The sequence below is a fragment of the Accipiter gentilis genome, chromosome Z (assembly GCF_929443795.1).
Source record: "Accipiter gentilis chromosome Z, bAccGen1.1, whole genome shotgun sequence".
Taxonomy (NCBI): domain Eukaryota; kingdom Metazoa; phylum Chordata; class Aves; order Accipitriformes; family Accipitridae; genus Astur; species Astur gentilis.
In genome coordinates this window covers 85,820,669-85,837,181 of record NC_064919.1, presented here as the reverse complement: position 1 = coordinate 85,837,181, position 16,513 = coordinate 85,820,669, and the positions used below count along the sequence as shown (strand labels likewise).

Sequence of the window (16,513 nt, the reverse complement as noted above, 5' to 3'; positions counted from 1 at the left end):
TGCATAAAGAGTGCATGGAGGAGCTATGGAGGCAATCAGAGGTGATGTGTATAAGGTATTACTTGTGTGCTTGTAGGGTTGAAGGGAGTAGGTATGCCAGCATCACTTTGCAAGAGAAAGAAGAATATAAAAATAAACCTGAAAAGCTTTTATTTTGAGGGCTGTTGGTGCCAGAGCAGCTGCAGCTGGGAGCTGGCTGGGATGTTTTGGGTTCAGCTGTGGTCCAGCATTTTTTATCTTTTTTTTTTTTTTTTACACATTTACTTTATATTGGGGGAATTTTTTGCCAAATGAGATACCATTTGCTTGTGGCAATCTCACTGTGTGCCACTCGGGGCTCGGCTGTCCCTCACAGCTGGCATAGAGCCCATCTATAAATGCTAATGGGTGGAAGGGGCATCCATTTGTCTGTGTGCTTTGAAACCCATTTCAGCTTACTGCTGGTGGAGACGTGGACCAAGCCAGGTCTCCCGTGCTGCAGTGGAAGTTGGGCAGTGATACGGAGTGCGTCAGTGCTGGTGACCTCCCTGCAATGATTTCCCAGTGTCTTCTCTGGCCACATGCAGCGACAGAGCAGTAAGGGGCAGCTGCCTTTTCCTGCTGCCCAAAGGTGGGAGGTGAGGGTGGGCAGCCTGCAAGTCTCACACCAAAGCCTCAGCAAGGGTGTCACCTCCTTTCTGCTTCTTCCTCCTCCCTAACCATTCCTCCTGTTGCACGCTAACACAGGTTTTTGCCTCCCTGCTTTCCTCTCCTTTAACTCCTGGTTGCCACAACCAGCCTCACCTCCTTGTTTGTGGATCAGATCAGCAAGTGGTGTGCAACTGCTTGGCTGCTTTTTCATCTACCCGGGAAAGGTGGGAGAGAGGCAAAGGAAGGAGAAGGGGGTGGGAAAGGCAATCGCGATTGTTGGGGTGACTGCTTGGGTCCCTGCCGCTGCCCTGAGGGCAGTGGGGGACACCAGGGTGAGCATGGGAAACCACAACCAGTATCTGTGCAGCACCTTCCATCGCACCGGCGGGGAGTTAAGTAGAGTTTAATAAGTGTTATATCGACACAGAAAAACATACTTGATGCAGAAGCAAACTGACCGTGAGGTGGAATAAAAATTTTATGCGTCATCTCTTCTTTCTCCCTCTTTTACACCTCAGTAACACACACTGGTGTTGTCTGGGTGGGTTTGATCTTGGCACTCGGGTCATTTTATGACTGTTCTTGCTGTTTTCATGGGAGTCAAGTGATTTATGTGCATCTTTGCAGATCTGGGCCTTTAGATAATATCTAAGTGCACACCCACGCATGCCGCTACGGCAACATCTTATAACCCCTGTGTAGAAAAATATTTCCTTTTCATTGTAGCAGTAAAGCTGGAATTTTTGAGAGGACTAATGGCGTGAAGTGCCTAACTCCCACCCAGGTAAATAAGAGCTAGGCATGTTATTCTTTCCGAGACCCTTTTTGGAAAAATCCTTGGTGCGTGTGTAGATTGCAGGGGGAGAGGAAGCAGTTGAAGCTTGGGTAGCTTCCCAGTGGCCATGCTTGCTGGTGGCTTTGAAACATTTAGACACAGCTCTGGAGCTCCTGTGCTGGGAAAAAACAGCTGGCCAGTGCTGTGCAGACAAGGCTGGCTTGTGGTGCTTGATGAGGGGGGATGCTGAGGTCCATCCCTGGCTTTCCTGGGTAACTGGCTCTCCCCAGGCTGGCTGTGGGGCTTGAAGTCCATTTCAGGTAGCTCGGTGCTGAGATGGTAGCTCTGGTTCCCCACCCTGCTGCCTTCAAGGGCTACATCTCCTCTGGAAGAGGTTTGCACCATGGTGGTGATGGTGAGATCCTTTCTGGTCCTAGGCTGGGCTCCTGATCATCAGCAGTCAGGTCCTTGTGCTCAACGTGCTCTGACGGTGCTGGTTTGGTAGCAGAGCTTAAGATTTAGGAGCAGCGTTTGGCCCCAGTGTTGTCTTACCCGGGGTAACGCCGAGGGATGTTACGTGTAGATACCAGGAGGAGATCCTTGAAAATGTTTTGAAGCCAAGAGGGAAGAGGGAGAGAATAAAATAAAAATAAGCGACTGTTTTGTCCCCCCAACCAGCAAAGCGCCGTTAATGAAATTCTGGAGGGCAGAGGGAGGGCAAGCCAGCGCAGTCAGCAAAAAATGAATCCAGATGGCTGTAACATAAATATCGAGGGGGATAGAGGAAGCTGGAGATAGTGCCCTGCCCTGTGCCACGCCGAGCGTTGCGATTCAAGACTGCAACATCCTAGCTAGGAGAGCAGCCGTCCGCAAGTGTGCATGCACGCATGTGCACGCTTATAGAATCACAGAATGGTTTGGGTTGGAAGGGACCTTTAAAGGTCATCTAGTCCAACCCCCCTGCTGTGAGCAGGGACATCTTCCACTAGATCAGGTTGCTCAGAGCCCTGTCCAACCTGTTCTGGAATGTTCCCAGGGATGGGGCATCTACCACAGGTGAAACCTGTGCCTGGTCTGGCCAATGTCTTGCTCTCTCTGATGTCCCAGGATGCCATTTATCCCTCCGTGTCCTCTTTTCCCGCCCACGTGGCCCACCCTCTATTTTGGGAGCCACTGCAGATGCAGTGATGCTATGGCTTTGCCGTGGCTTGGACTTGGAGAGGGATGACTCTTCTTTTTTCACTGCAGCCATCTGGTGTGTAGGGATCACATGTGCAAGCTGTAAAATTTAGAGCCAGATGTGCAGAGGCCCAAAGCTCAGGGACATCTGGATGGAGGGTTTTGGGTTCCACCTTGAACTTCTGATTGGAGAAAACCTTGAGTCCTGGGAGATCCTCTCCCAGGCAGCTGAGGCTCCCAATTAGAAATACACATGATGTCTGAGGACCCCCCAGACTGCCTGGGGCTCTCTTGTTCTTTGGACCATGGCCGTTGAAGGATGATCTGGATCCAAGTGGTGAGAGATGCCATCCCAGCTTGGACTTGTGCTGGGATTCCCTTGCAAATGTAGAGCTTGGGTAAGTCCTAGGGGAATGAAGCCTTCTGGCTCCAGCTTTGCTTTGAGGTTTTGGGGAAGATCAATGTGAAGGCTTAGAGTTGGGTTTGAGGAGAAGGTGACCTGCACCACTATGTCCAAGGCTGTGTGGGCAGAAGGCAGGAGAGAGAAGACCCTTTTTGAGGTGTATGTAGCTGGTGTTAGGTGAGGAAGTGTGGAGGCCAAAAGGGGCTGGGAGGCCAGAAGGTGAGGGGAGGCCGAGAAAGAGTTGAGGCTAAGCAAGGGTGGAGGCCAAAAGGGGGGTGGGAGGCCAAAGAAGAATCTAGAAAATGGGAAAGAAGGAAATGCTCAATTTTCACCGTGGCTACCAGGGGAATCCTACAGGGATGTGCACTAGTACCTGAGCTATTCAACAGATTCATAAATGATCTGGAAACAGGTGACCAGGGAGATGACAATATTTACCAACTTTAGTGAATTATTTCAGGTAGTTAAAACTACAGAGAGGTAGGGAAATACCTCAGCACCACTGTGGATAGTTTTCTGAAATACTAGCTCAAATCTCGGTTGCTGTCAGAAAGGCAAATTGAACATTAGAAGTTGTTAGGATGAAGGTTGAGAAGAAAAGGAGAATGAGACACGTGGCTGGACTTCATGTTGCAGGAACATCTTGGACAATGCGCAGCCCAGCACATGAGGAGTGATGGAGGTAGGAAGAATGGAGCAGTTTCTGAAGGAAGAGAGGTTCAACAGATGAGGCCCCTTAGGACTATAAAAAACCCTGTCCTTGGAGGTTTCATATAGACAGAAATATCAAACTATGACTGGTGTGGAGAAGGGGAGCAGGAAACGGTTTATTCATTGTCTTTTCTAATCCAGAAATGAATGGCTGTGAAATGAAATTATTTGGCAGCAGGTTTAAAGCAAACAAAAGGAAATAGTTTTTCACACAGTGTGTAATTAAATTGGGGAGCTTGTTGGCACCAAGTATTTTGGAGATCAAAGGTATAAAAGGGTTCAAAAAGCAATTAGATGCATTCAAGGCTCAGCGAGGGCTGCTAACTCTAGGATTCAGATGCAACCTCCAGCCTGAGAACCTCTCACAGGGGGATGGATGGTCAGCAGCTGGCAGTTTGAGTGGGAAGGAGGCATCTCCATATGTTCATACCTTTCTGTATATTTCTCCTGCATATCCTATGTCAGCCACTGTTAAAAACAAGATATGGGGCTAGACATCCTTTTCTGAAGGTGTTTCTTCCCATGGTGCAGACCTGAGTTGACGTGTTGTGGTCCCGTGTAGATTACACATCTGTTACACAGTGTCCTGCAGTGGGACTCAGTCCTTCAGGTGGTCCTTTGTGGTGCCCATATTCCTGTAGCTCTGGCAAATGACTCCTAAGTCTCTGAGGCCCACCCTTACAGCTATTTCCAGTCATCTGGTCAGCTTTTTAAACTCCTGGTTGATCTGAGCTTGCTGCTCAGCTCCTCTTATTTCTGCCGGAGAGCACAGCACGCATGGATGAGGAGAAAGAAAGGCTGGCTGACACACGACTGTCTGAGCCTGAATAAAGCTACCGCTGGACCCACCAAGGTGGTTTGCCCATCTCTGGTATTTAGTGCCACGCTGGTCTTTCTGCAAGCTGGAGGCCAGTAAGGGGTTTGACCTTAACAGAGAAGAGATTTCTGAGGGAATTCACCATTGTTCTAGTGCTTTCGTTTTTGTATTTTAAAAAAAAAAAAGCGAAGAGCATTTTGCCAATGTGCATTTGCTATTCCGTTCACTGGAAGCAGAATTAGCTCAACGTTGGCCGTATTTGAAGCTCCTGCCAACCTCAAAGGACCTCATTCAGTATCCACTTTGTTTCAACAATTAGCAAGACGAAAGAGCATCTGGCATGCAAATTGTATGCTAGGACAAATGCCCAACGTGAGGTCCTGGACTGGCAAGCAACAGTTCAAAACAAACAAACAAAAATATCTCTTTCAGTCAAGAGATTTTCTGTTGGGTTGTCTCCAAATGCCTGTACATTGACACAATACGTTTGGTTTTTTTTCTTCTCATGGTGTCCCTCCAGAGCTGGCCTGTGCAGCAAGAAAAGCCACTCTGCTGTGTACATCATTAGTTGATTACCAACTTCTAATCACATCTGGTGTAGCTATCTAACATGCCATGTCTTGGCTGTCATTGTGGCATGGTGCAACCTTGCGCTAAAGCCGAACCTGCTGATTGTTACGGGTTGCCCAGAGAAGCTGTGGCTGCCCTGTCCCTGGCAGTGTTCAAGGCCAGGTTGGATGGGGCTTTGAGCAACCTGGTCCGGTGGAAGATGTCCCTGCCCATGGCAGGGGGGTGGACTAGATGATCTTGAAGGGACCTTCCAACCCAAACCGTTCTAGGATTCTGTGATCCTCCAGCTTGTGCCAAGGAGCTCCTGGAAACAGCTCTGGAGTGCTTTGGAGGGGAAGGGTTGGTGGAAGGTGTGGGACATCATTCCGAAGGCTGATGCTCTTAAGCCCATGATGATGCTCCTTTTTTATTACTGGGTAAATGTCAGGTCTTGTTCCGGGGCCCTGTGCAGGAGAAGGGGAGATCCCAGATCACCATGCAGCTTGAAAACACAGGGTGGAGAGGAAAATGGCTTTTTGCTCCTATCTGCTGACCTGATGTAGGAAATGATGCTGACTGCGGGAAGCCACAGCAGCATGTTGCCTTTCTACAGGGGACCTCCCTGGTGAGAGGTGTGGGAAGGACAGCGGTCCCTACCTGCGGAGAGCGCGCTAAGAAATATTTTCATTATTTTCTTAAAATGCGTGGAAAAAAAATAGGCTTTGGGGTCAATATTGCTGAAGCATAAGCAAAAGGGAGCAGATGTCTTTGCTGGAAAGTGGAGGCAGGCTTTCATGGCAGAGGGTAGGCTTGGTTGATGCTTTCATGTTTTATTTTCTAAGGCAGGGTTGACCCAGCGGTGGTTGCCATTTGGAGTGTGTGGATCCTTGTGGCAGGGGTTGTGGGTTGTCCTGCTCCAAGGTGTTAGGACTGCTGAGGGGATGACCCTTTTGATGGAACAAAGAGAGAATGAGTGGATGAATAACCAAACAAGTTCTGTAGGTACTTGGTTGGCAAGCACATGATTGATTTCTTCTCTGGAGGGTTTTCAGACACCCTTCTGCATTCAGCTTTGCTGGAAGGTTTCAGGGAAAACACTGAGAAAGATGAAATTTCCTATTCAATCCTCTAAGACCTTTCCCTGAAGCTTGTGCAAGGATCTCTGGAGGGTCAGTGGCAGCTTCTGCTATGGCATGATGGACTTGTTCCCCTTTCCCCCACGACGTCCCTGTAGATAACCCCAGCTCCAGACCCTGCTGTCACGGTACAGCTGTGCAAGTGGCAAAGTGCAGATGCTAATTTTTATGGCCTGGCCGAGCCTTCTGCTGTCCCCGCGCTTTGGCAAAGGAGGCTGCAATTCAGCATGCGGCATCTGCCGCGGCGCCCGGGCGCTTGGCGTTGCATGAAAGCAGAAGTGAGTTGCAAGGCCAAGAGGGAGGCGGTGGGGTGGTTAGGACTGGATGCGGCCTCAGGAGGGGTTGGAGGCAGGTCCCCGTCACCTCTCGGTAGCTCCCGTTTTCCCTTCTTCTCCATGTCTGTCTGTGTTGGACATCCCAGCAGATCGTGCCCTCTGCAGATGGGCTTTGACCTTGGCTGCAACCCAGGCTTGCTCTGCTGGGGCAGGTAGAGATAGGAGGAATTCGGAGCCCTTGAGATCAGTAGTCAGCCCTTAAGCATCTTCTAAATATTATGAGGTGTGATTTAAGCCCGATAACTACTTTTTTCCACTGTAAAAAAAAAAAAATTGATAATTCAGGGTTGTGAGAAACTGCACTTACTTTAGCTTGAGGTAACTTCTGCTGAGCTTGTTGATGTCTCTGATTCATCCCCAAACTCCTGAGCTCAGAAAATAAAAATAAAATCGTGATAACAACAATCCCGGTGTGCCCCGTGAGAGACAGAGTGGGGCAAACAGCAAGAGTTTGGGCGTTTTTGATCTTGTAGCTTTGACATGATTCATGGAAAATAAATGTACTACAACTTTAAGGGTTTGCCTGCAGCTAAATATAAGGGTGTGCTGGCTCCACCCTGCCGCTTTGTTAGGGATACAGGCATTTATTTTCTGGGTTGGGTTTTTGCTTTATTTTTTTCCCTTCTATTTTATTTTTTTGGTGAATGTCCACCATGAAATAACCAACGGTTTAAGAGAGTGGTCTTGGAGCATGCAGGAGAGAGATCTCCTAACGTTTTCCCCATGGAAAATTAAAGGATTGGGACTTAACCAGATCCAAATTTCAACTTTCACGTAAGTGCTGCACGCTCTCGTCTGATGGGGAGATGATGACGGCAGGGATGAAGGCTTAAGACAGCAAGTCTATCTTAACCTGACTTTCATGAGCCCCCAGCCTGGTTGATGTTAAGCCAACACCCAGGTTAGCCAGGGGCAGCTTTTCATCCAGCTGTGGGCTTGGGGATGATCAGCCCTGAGCGGATAAGTCTTCTTTTCCTAAATATTTTTTTTAGGTGAAAACTCCGTGTGTTGGTAAAACTCAGAGAGGTGATGGCAGGGTGTGTTTTCAATCAGCGTTTGCTCAGTCTAAACTTTCTGTCTCTGACTTTCTGTTTCTGAAAGAGAAACTGGTTTCATCTCCATTTTCTATAATCATCTGTTTATTTTATTAGCTTTTTCAAAAAAGCTGTATTTCCCTTGATGCCTGGCCACCTGTTTTATATGAGCTGCTGAAGGTCTGAGCTCTTGCTCTGCTTGTGCAGAGCAGATTTCTTTCGACAAGCCAAAAGAAACGACATGACTATATACTAAAAAGGGCAAAAAAACCCACATGCTGTGCTATTTTGGTAGTGGCAAATTACGCGTCCTACAAATTACCATTGGTTATGAACATTGTCCGTCTGTCTGGATGACAGTGTCCTGCTTTCAGACCACCACTAATACAGTTAGAGTTAGGATAATACCCACCGAACTCCAAAGCGTCTCCTCTTTTCTGAGCCCTGATTTATTCCTAATAGCAAATGTCACATGTAAGTAGAAGTTTTATGGCTGTATAATTCACAGACTGTTAGGCATCTTATTAGGAAGGACTTGGACTTTTTAAAAAATGACTTGAGGTTGTTCCTTTAGTATCTGGAAACTATCAGTTCTCTAGATGTTCTTGCTTGCTGGCTTTCTCTTTTCTCCTGCCCCCCCCCCTTTTTATCACCCCCCCTTTTATCACCCCCTTTTTTATCACCTCCCTTTTCTCTCTTGCCCCCCTTTCCTTTCTTCTCTTTATTTTTCCTTTTTTGCCCCTTCCTTCCTTTTTTGCCCCTTCCTTCCTTTTTTGCCCCTTCCTTCCTTTTTATCATCTTTTTTTCTTTCTGTTCTCTTTCATTCTTTCCAGTGAAGCACAAGTTGAACTTTCAATCTTAGCTTCATAAACATCAGGTCTGAAATACCACTCTGAATCCACAGTAAGGATTGTGGTACTGTAAATACATTAAGAGGTAGATTAGATTTGATAATATATAAGAATTTCGTCACCTACAGTATCACAAGCATATTCAGCATTTGATACGTCGCAAACTTCTTGTCAGCTGTAATAAAAAGTGGTAATTTGCACTCCCTCTCCGTTCATGCTTCAGGAAGATGATAAAATCCCAAATATTCCCATTTGTATTCCTGTCTCTCTTGCACACTTATTTGTGGTGGCATGGCAGGCCCACTGTGAACTGCTTTTCAGGCTGCTCTACACTGAGAAGCTCCAGTAGCAGTTTTCTGGCTGATTTTGAGTACGGAGCAGAGGAGCATCACGAGGGGACATCTGCCTATCAGACCGGTGCTCCGTTCACTCCTGCATCCCGCTGCCTGCCCCACAAGTTGTCCTTGCAGAGGCGGTTCATGCCCACATCTTGAGCTATGCTGGTCTTTTTATGCAGAGTTTAGTGAATGCCCTAAGCAGATGTTGCCAGATGTGAGGTCGTGTGGGAGCTCGTGGGCAGAGGTGGGAGCGGGGTGAGGTCCACTGGTCCTCCAGCTCAGCTATGGGGTGTGCATGTGCTGGATGAACCCCAGAGGAGGAAGCCCAGCAGGCAGCTTTCTCCTCTCCTACAAGCCCTCTCTGGACCGGAGTGTCCCTTGCAGCCATAGCAAGGGCAGGTAATGAGCTTCCCAGCTGTGAGGCTCCAGAACAAATGGCATCATCTCCCACTTTCACACCACCTGTGGTTTCCTTCCCAATTTTCTGGAGTCACCTTTTTCACAAATGGGATTGAATGAGAAAGAGAAAGGCATGTCCATGGGGGCAGGTTGGTTTTTGCCTTCCGTGCTGCCTGGCACTTTCGTGTTAGAGTGTCTGGCTGGTGTTTCTGCAGCATCTCTCTCCCATAACACATCCGTGCTTCTCCTCTCCGGGGTCTTCTCCGTGCCTGTTATCTGTGCTAACCAGAAGACAGGAGGTGAGCTGCTTTACTGACTGCCTGGGGAGAAAACAGTACTGTGGCCTCATTTCATACTGGATGGATCTAGGCATTGATCCACTTCCATTAAATATATTAACAATGAATTCAGAGACTTCCTCCCTCCCTCCTCCTTTCCTTCCTTCCTTCCTCCTGCCTTCACCTTCTTTTTCCTCCTCCTTGTCCTTCTCCCTTCTCCTTCCTTCTCTTCTCGCTCCTCCACCTCTAGTCATAGCCATTACTGCATCCCGGTGCTGCAGTGGGACCCAAGGACAGCTAGATCAGGTCCCAGCGTGCCAGATGCACAAATCCAGAGCAACGTTCCCAGCTCCGACTGCCCTATCCATGAGCCTTATCCAATGCCAGAGCTATCTGTCCCCTGTACTGTAAAGGCAGCCTTTGCAGAAGGGAGACCCTACGGCATCTCGGCAGAGGGATGCTGGTGTGGGACTCCTGGGAGCTGTCATGAAGGCTCTGCTCTTCAAGTGCTTGGGGTGTTTGTTGCCATGATCAGTCCCACCATCACCCTCCAGCTGCTGCTGTGGTGTCTCGGGGCTTTGAGTGGCCAAACAGGACAGCAGTGTTGTGCCTGCTGGGTTACACGCACATGGGTGCAAGGAAGGTATGAAGCATCCATCGTTGCAAAGGTGCTTGCAGAGGGCTCTGTGCGTGGGGAGCCATTTTAAACAGGCTTTTATCCATTGCAGTGATGAGGGCAGGATTGGCTGGGCTGCATCCTCAGATGCTCGGGAGCTGCTTTTCCTGGTGTTTCAGGTCATAAAACCAAAGCACTGTGCCTGGAAAGACAGATTGCCGCCACAGCATAAGCAAATCTATTGAATCCAGACAGCTTGCTAATTCACCCTGTGCAACATGCATCTCTCTCCACCCCTTTCCTTCTTTCCTGGCCAGACTGAGAATGGCTGGAGCATTGCTGCCTTCTCAAAGAGACAGGGAAAGAAATTGTGCTTCTAGAGACTAAACCAAGCAGGAGTAATCACTTAGGCCTCTGGACAGTTCCCCATCACGCTCCCAGGTGGGGAATCATGTCCCAAAGCTCTTGTTTTGAGTAAAATAGGAGTGACAGCTGCCATCTGGGTAAGAAGAAAGGCTGGTCCCAGCAGTGATGAAGAACTGGAAGTAACCTGGGCTGATCATTAAGGCTTCAGCCTTAAGACTCTGGGAAATGGGATTGTTTGGGTTTCCAGGGCTCAGAGAAGCAGCCAGGTGATGACAGCATAAGGAGACGTTTGATAGCCACGCTGTGACCCGTGCTGCTGGGGCTGGTGCTCAGCTCCCTGTGCCTTGGGAAGTCCTCTGGGGACCCAACCCTACTTACAGCCACCATGGGACAGAGGGGTGGGATGTTGTTCCCTGGCTTCTCCGTGTGTGACCCCGTGCCTGGAGCGCAGTCACAGATGGAGTGGGTGCTCCATGCCCTGGTGCAGAGATATCGTGCCCGGGGCGAATGTCCCGTGGGATTCCCGTGTGCCCTGGTCCAGTAGATGCCTCGGGTAGGGTTTCTCAGTGCCTGGATGAAATGAGGATGAGGAGAGACAGACCTGGGCAGGTCTTGGCAGCGGAGGAAGCACCACCAACGTGTTTTCAACTGATAGTACCTGGCAGTGTCTGCTCGAGACCGGCCATTTCAAAGCTGCACCAAAGCCCAGCAAGCTGCTGTGGTCAGTGTGAACTTGTTGGGGTCCAGGCAGCGAACAGGGATGCTTTGGGCAGTAGCTATAGAGATGGCAGCAAGTATAAAGGACTCGCCACTAAGGCTACGTAGGAGCTGTTTTGGTAGGACAACGACGGCAAAGGGAATGAGCTCTTAAGGCAGTGCTTTGGTTCAGCATTGGCGTTGCTCCAGCCATGCTGGTGGTAGCTAATGTTTCCCAGAAGGGAGAGCATGGAGGGGAGAAGCCAGCCTAGATCTGAGTGGCTGGAGCCACTGGGAAATGCCCTGCTTGAGCTGGGAAGCTGTACCCATGTGTGGAGGGAGTCCAGAGGGGATGCCCAGGGCTCCCCTTATACCAGGACTCGCTCAGAGTGACTTCATCTTGGTCCAGTCCTGGCAGAAGATGTAGCATCAGAAGAGGGGTGAATTCCAAGGGGTGCTACCAGGCAGCATGGGTGAGCTCCTGTGGCAGGAGCAAGATGATACATATAGATGGGAGATATCGGTTAACTTAAAATGAGCCCTGCATGGATCCCACTGAGGTGGGACTGGTGTGAGATGGCACTGAAGTTTCTTCAGAGCCTTTGTCATTCTGTCTGGGTCAAAGCCCTTGCGTAGGAGTGAGGCCCCTCTCCTCTGGGTGACTTTGGAGGAGCTGCGTAATGATTTCTGGAACATGTATATGTAAATCTTTACCTACGGGTCCCTGAACTTTTGGCAGCGCATAAAAATTAAAGACTGTTTTTGTTTAAGAATTGATGAGCTGCAGCTAATGTTGCTCATTTACGTGTTTTCCATCTCCTAATGGAAAGGATGCAGTGTCCACTGGCAAATTGAACAAATGTTCTATAGAGCACCTACAAAGGGATGTGTGTGTGTGTATGCTGCAGATGGGGAGTGGACATAGACGTGAGTGTTACCATTTCTAAGAAATGGCAATTCTCCTTTGGAAGCCTAAATGAACACCACTTTCTGGGAGTTGCCTAATATAAATCATCTTTGCTCTGTTTTGTCCTATCCGTTATTTTCAGCTGTCACATTAAGTGCCACGAAGACTCTTCAAGAGGCTTCTTTCTGCTTCCCTCTAATAATCCCAGAAACAGACACTGGTCCCTTTGTCCAGGGCTCTCTCTGATGGCTCTCAGTGTTCAATTTACTGGAGAGGAACCACTTTGTGGAACAATAGGACAATCAGCGCTGCAGCGGCTCAAGTGCTGCCATCCTGCCCTTGAAGAGGTAGGAGAGGAGCAAGGTGGAATCATGTTTTGGCCATGGCGGTTAGTGACTTCTAGGAAAAGCTTTGGTGGCAGTTTAACAAAGGTGAACCTGGCTTGCAAAAATAGATGCTTGCATTTCATTTGCTCTGAAATTTGTTGGGGTTTAGTGTGATCCTTGGTGCAAGAAGAACGATAAATTCTGGTGTTCAGGTCTGGATTAGGACTTGGAGTCTGAGTCCAACAGGAGGGTCCAAGCCTTGCATGTCAAGGCCAGGATGAAGTTCAGCAGAGATAAAGTGTTGCCTGACTTTCTTGGCTTGTTGAGGAGTTAGCAGGGTCCAATGATGGGACTTCACATTGAGAGCAGATCCTTGGGGCTTGAAGTACCTCTAAAGAAAAGGCTGGTGAAACACCAGGGACCTGTCAGTGCTGTGGATCCTTGGCAGTCCTGAACTAGACAAGCATCTCCTGTGCATCCTTGGGGATCCTTGTGTGATGGTGCAGCCCCCCGGACCACGTTGCGATGTCAGGATCAGCCAACATCGTGTTCTTGCGCAGTGAGTTGGGACAACCTGGTACTTTCTTATTCTGGCTGTGGTACAGTAAGTCAGGACAATTAGGCAACCCCTAATCACATCTGAAACTCCTGTGACTCAACGGGAGGGTCCTCCTTGCCCTTTATATCCCTTCCATTAGATATAAACTGTTGCCTAAGTCTGGGACTAGGAGTAGATCCAGCTGCATCTAAGTTCCATCAGGAGTTTAGAAAGCAAGGGGGGTTTTCTCAGAACCTCGTGACTCAACAGGAGAGTCTCCCTTTACCTTTTAACATCTCCAATCTTTGTGCAAATCATAAAAAAAATCAATTCTAACTCTATCTTCCTTTGTACATTTCTCCCTTACCCTTTTGTGTCTTTGGTCTCTGTATAAATCATTCTAGTTTGATTGTAACTTGATTTTCTTTGTGCACTTCATCCATGTATTAAGTAATAGAGTGAACCTTGCCATCAAACTTTGTGAAGTCGCACTTTTCTGAATTCTTATTAAATCACTTTCGCTAATACCTTTGGTGGTGATTCTTTAAGTGGTGCAAACCACTCATTCGTGACACCCTGCTTGGGGCCAGAGGTGAATCAGAAGACTTCTTGAGGACTCTTTCAGTACTTTGATTTTGATGCTATAGTTTTTATGTCCTCCTTTGGGGCTGTGTAAGGCATCCTGTGCCTAACTCAGCATAGGCTTGGGGGAACTGGGGGTTTCTTGGGGAGAAAGCACGATCTCCTACTGGAGTGGAGGAACAGCAAATGCTCCCGTTGCCCCAAATATCCCCAAATATCCAACACTCTATGTGACTCCATACTGACTTTGTGCTAAGCTTTTCTTACTCTACTCCAGCTGCTGCCTTTACCTTTACCCATCTGCCCATCTCCTGCCCCTTGTGCCATCAGTTACTGGTCCAGGTCTGCCCTCCCAGTCACACACCAGTCTGCTTTGAAAATTCCCTTTGCCAATCAGCTCACGGCAGCTGAAAGTACCCTAAGTATGGCTGAAAGTACCCTTATGATGCTGCACTGGGCGTTAGAAGACTGTTTCTATCTCTAAGTTAAGAACAGCTCTGCGACAACCCTTTTCTAGAGATATTAAGGGGAAAAGAGGTGTAAAGATGGAGTTTGATGTATTTCTGAGGAACTCCTTCACGCATTGCCTATGATCACTTTCTCGCCCAGCCCTCTGGTCCTGGATGTGATGTGATAGAGGAAGGCACCAAGAATGCATGACAGAAGGAGTCCCTCCTCTCCCAGCTCTGTCCCAGGGATGGCTTGGAAAGCAGGCAAAGAAGGCTGCAGCACGCAGCTTTTCTATACGTACATAAAGAAATAAGCCATTACGGTGGGAACTATTAGTTAATGCTTTAAAATACATAGACAATAAGGAGGAATATAACTTTTCAACTAAGTTTGAAAAGTAGAAGTAAATTTTGGTTTTTTAAATTTGCACTATGCATACAGAAGCACAGGACGATTGCTTCTCAGTCTGTTTAATCCTGAAGCTTGATCCTTACGGTGACCGCTGTCAGAAGTTGTTTTGCATCATTTTTTTTGTTTGCCAGTGCTGTATTTCATCTGCTGTCGCACTGCTTAGTCCCTTTGCCTGTTGCTTGGCTTTCTTTAGTTCTGCTGGAGTTTCTTATGGCTTTTTGTGGCCTTGAAGCCTTATTAAAGTCTTTGCTAAGGCAGCAGCTTTAAGAATGAAAAAGAAGTAAAAAAAATGCTATTAAAAAAAAGATGTTGGTGTAAGGCGATTTTTTGCTCAGTCCCATATGGCTTGGGGTGTCCTGGGCTCATAAAAAAACCACTTAAAGTGTGTTCTGTCTCTGAGGAAATCCCTGTGTAAAATATCCCCTCGCATGTTAGCACAGCTCTTGAATACACCCGGATGCTTTCCATGAAATCCCTGGTCTGGACTTGGGTGGAAAGCTAAAATTCTAAGAACTGTCATGACAAAATCTGGGCTTGTTTAACCCATATGCTTATGGAAAGAAAAGTTGCAAACTGGACCTCTGAGTAATCCCAAACGAAAAGAAAAGAACTCAATGTGTTCACAAGAAAAAAAAGGACCGAGCTCACAGTGGTGAAGGCAATCTCATTGCTCTGGGATGGTCCGAGCAGTCGGTGCTGCAGCCTTTCCTCCTGCCCCCCGGCAGCTCTGGCCGGGGCTGGCAGTAAGCCGAAACAGTGGTGGAGGAGAGAACTCACCCTCCAGCTTTTCTTCGGAGGCAAGGAAGGTGGATTGTTTTCCGGCGATGAGATTTCCTATTCAAAAATTGAATGCTTCCTTCTCATGCTTGTGAATGGGACACCCGGGAAGCGGAGCACACTGGTTCCAATTACCGGCGCAGCGAGGCCAAGTGCTGCAGTTGGGCAGGAATTTATACCTTTTCATACGTACTTGAAAAGAGAAAACCTTTTTTTTTTTCTCCTTCTTTTTTATTTTTTTTGTATATGTAATGAATTCAAAGCAGGAGCCCAGCCAGCCAAGCTGCCTTTGATTTGTTGTCATATTAATATTTTATGTTTGAATATGTGCCTAATCGCTCAAATTAGTCAAACTTGCTACCTCTCTTGGGCAAAAAAAAATGGTCCCTAGGAGTGCAGTCTCACTCCTCGCTCCCCTTCACATCATCTCTAGGAATGGCTTGTTTATGTCTGGGATTTTCCTTGAAGAAGACCTACTTTGTAGCACATCTTCAGGGAGAGCTCAGAGTGGTTAATATTGATCCTAACCCAAGTGGCATCACGAGATCATCAAGAAGGTAAATAGTGTTGTGAGTGCATAAACAGGAGTGTTGCTTCCCTTCAATGATGTGTCCCCCCCACATCGAATGCTGTAGGGTTGAGCACATCTGGGATTTCTGACTACCCCACAGAGTTACTGCTCCTCCATTAATGCCCAATGTTTTCACTTGCTGCCTGGGCAAGATTTCCATGTGGAAGAAGATGTTTCTTGAGATACATCTGTGTATGAGCTACAGGGGAGGCAGTCAGGACCAGTCTCTATCAACCATGAAGGACGGGTGTCAAGAGAAACTGGAAGGGAGCCCAAAAGATCAGGGCTTGATTCCCACCTTGGGCACAGCTTTTCTGTACAGCATGTCTTACATGGCATCTGGGTGACACTCCCCCAGCAGTAAAATACCTCCCATGGTGTGTCTGTCCCACCCATTTGAGGTGGGAACTCTTTTGGTGTATCTCTGTACATCAGAGATGTGCTGTGCTGTGATGGTGCCCTTGCTCGGGGCCATCAGTCACCTGCAAACCAAATACAGTGACAGTGGCAAGAAATTTGTGGTATGAGGCTCTTCCCCTTGATCTACTTGGTCATAAGAAGACCTGTTTCCAGCGACAGGGATTTCCTGATTCCTGTGCATCTGTTTATTAATCCCAGTGGATCATCCAGTCTCTCCTGAAGCCCATGCACACTTGGTCCCGCAAGTCCTTCAGCAAGGAGTTCTGCAGATCCACCATCTGCTGTGGGAAAACCATCTCTGTTGCCTTGTCTTGAACCTCCTGATAGCTTAATTTGGTGGCCCTAGGTGAATGAAGGGAGACTGGCAGTAATCATGGTGGTACAGTTGCCCATTGTAGCAGTTGACCCGGTTGACGGC

The 16,513-nt window shown here is 48.0% G+C and overlaps 1 protein-coding gene across 1 annotated transcript in view; it reads left to right on the top strand.

Moving 5' to 3' along the window:
- The window catches only part of ZBTB7C (zinc finger and BTB domain containing 7C), a 155,634-nt gene that overhangs the window by 45,979 nt on the left and 93,142 nt on the right, over positions 1–16,513 (top strand). The window lies entirely within an intron of this gene.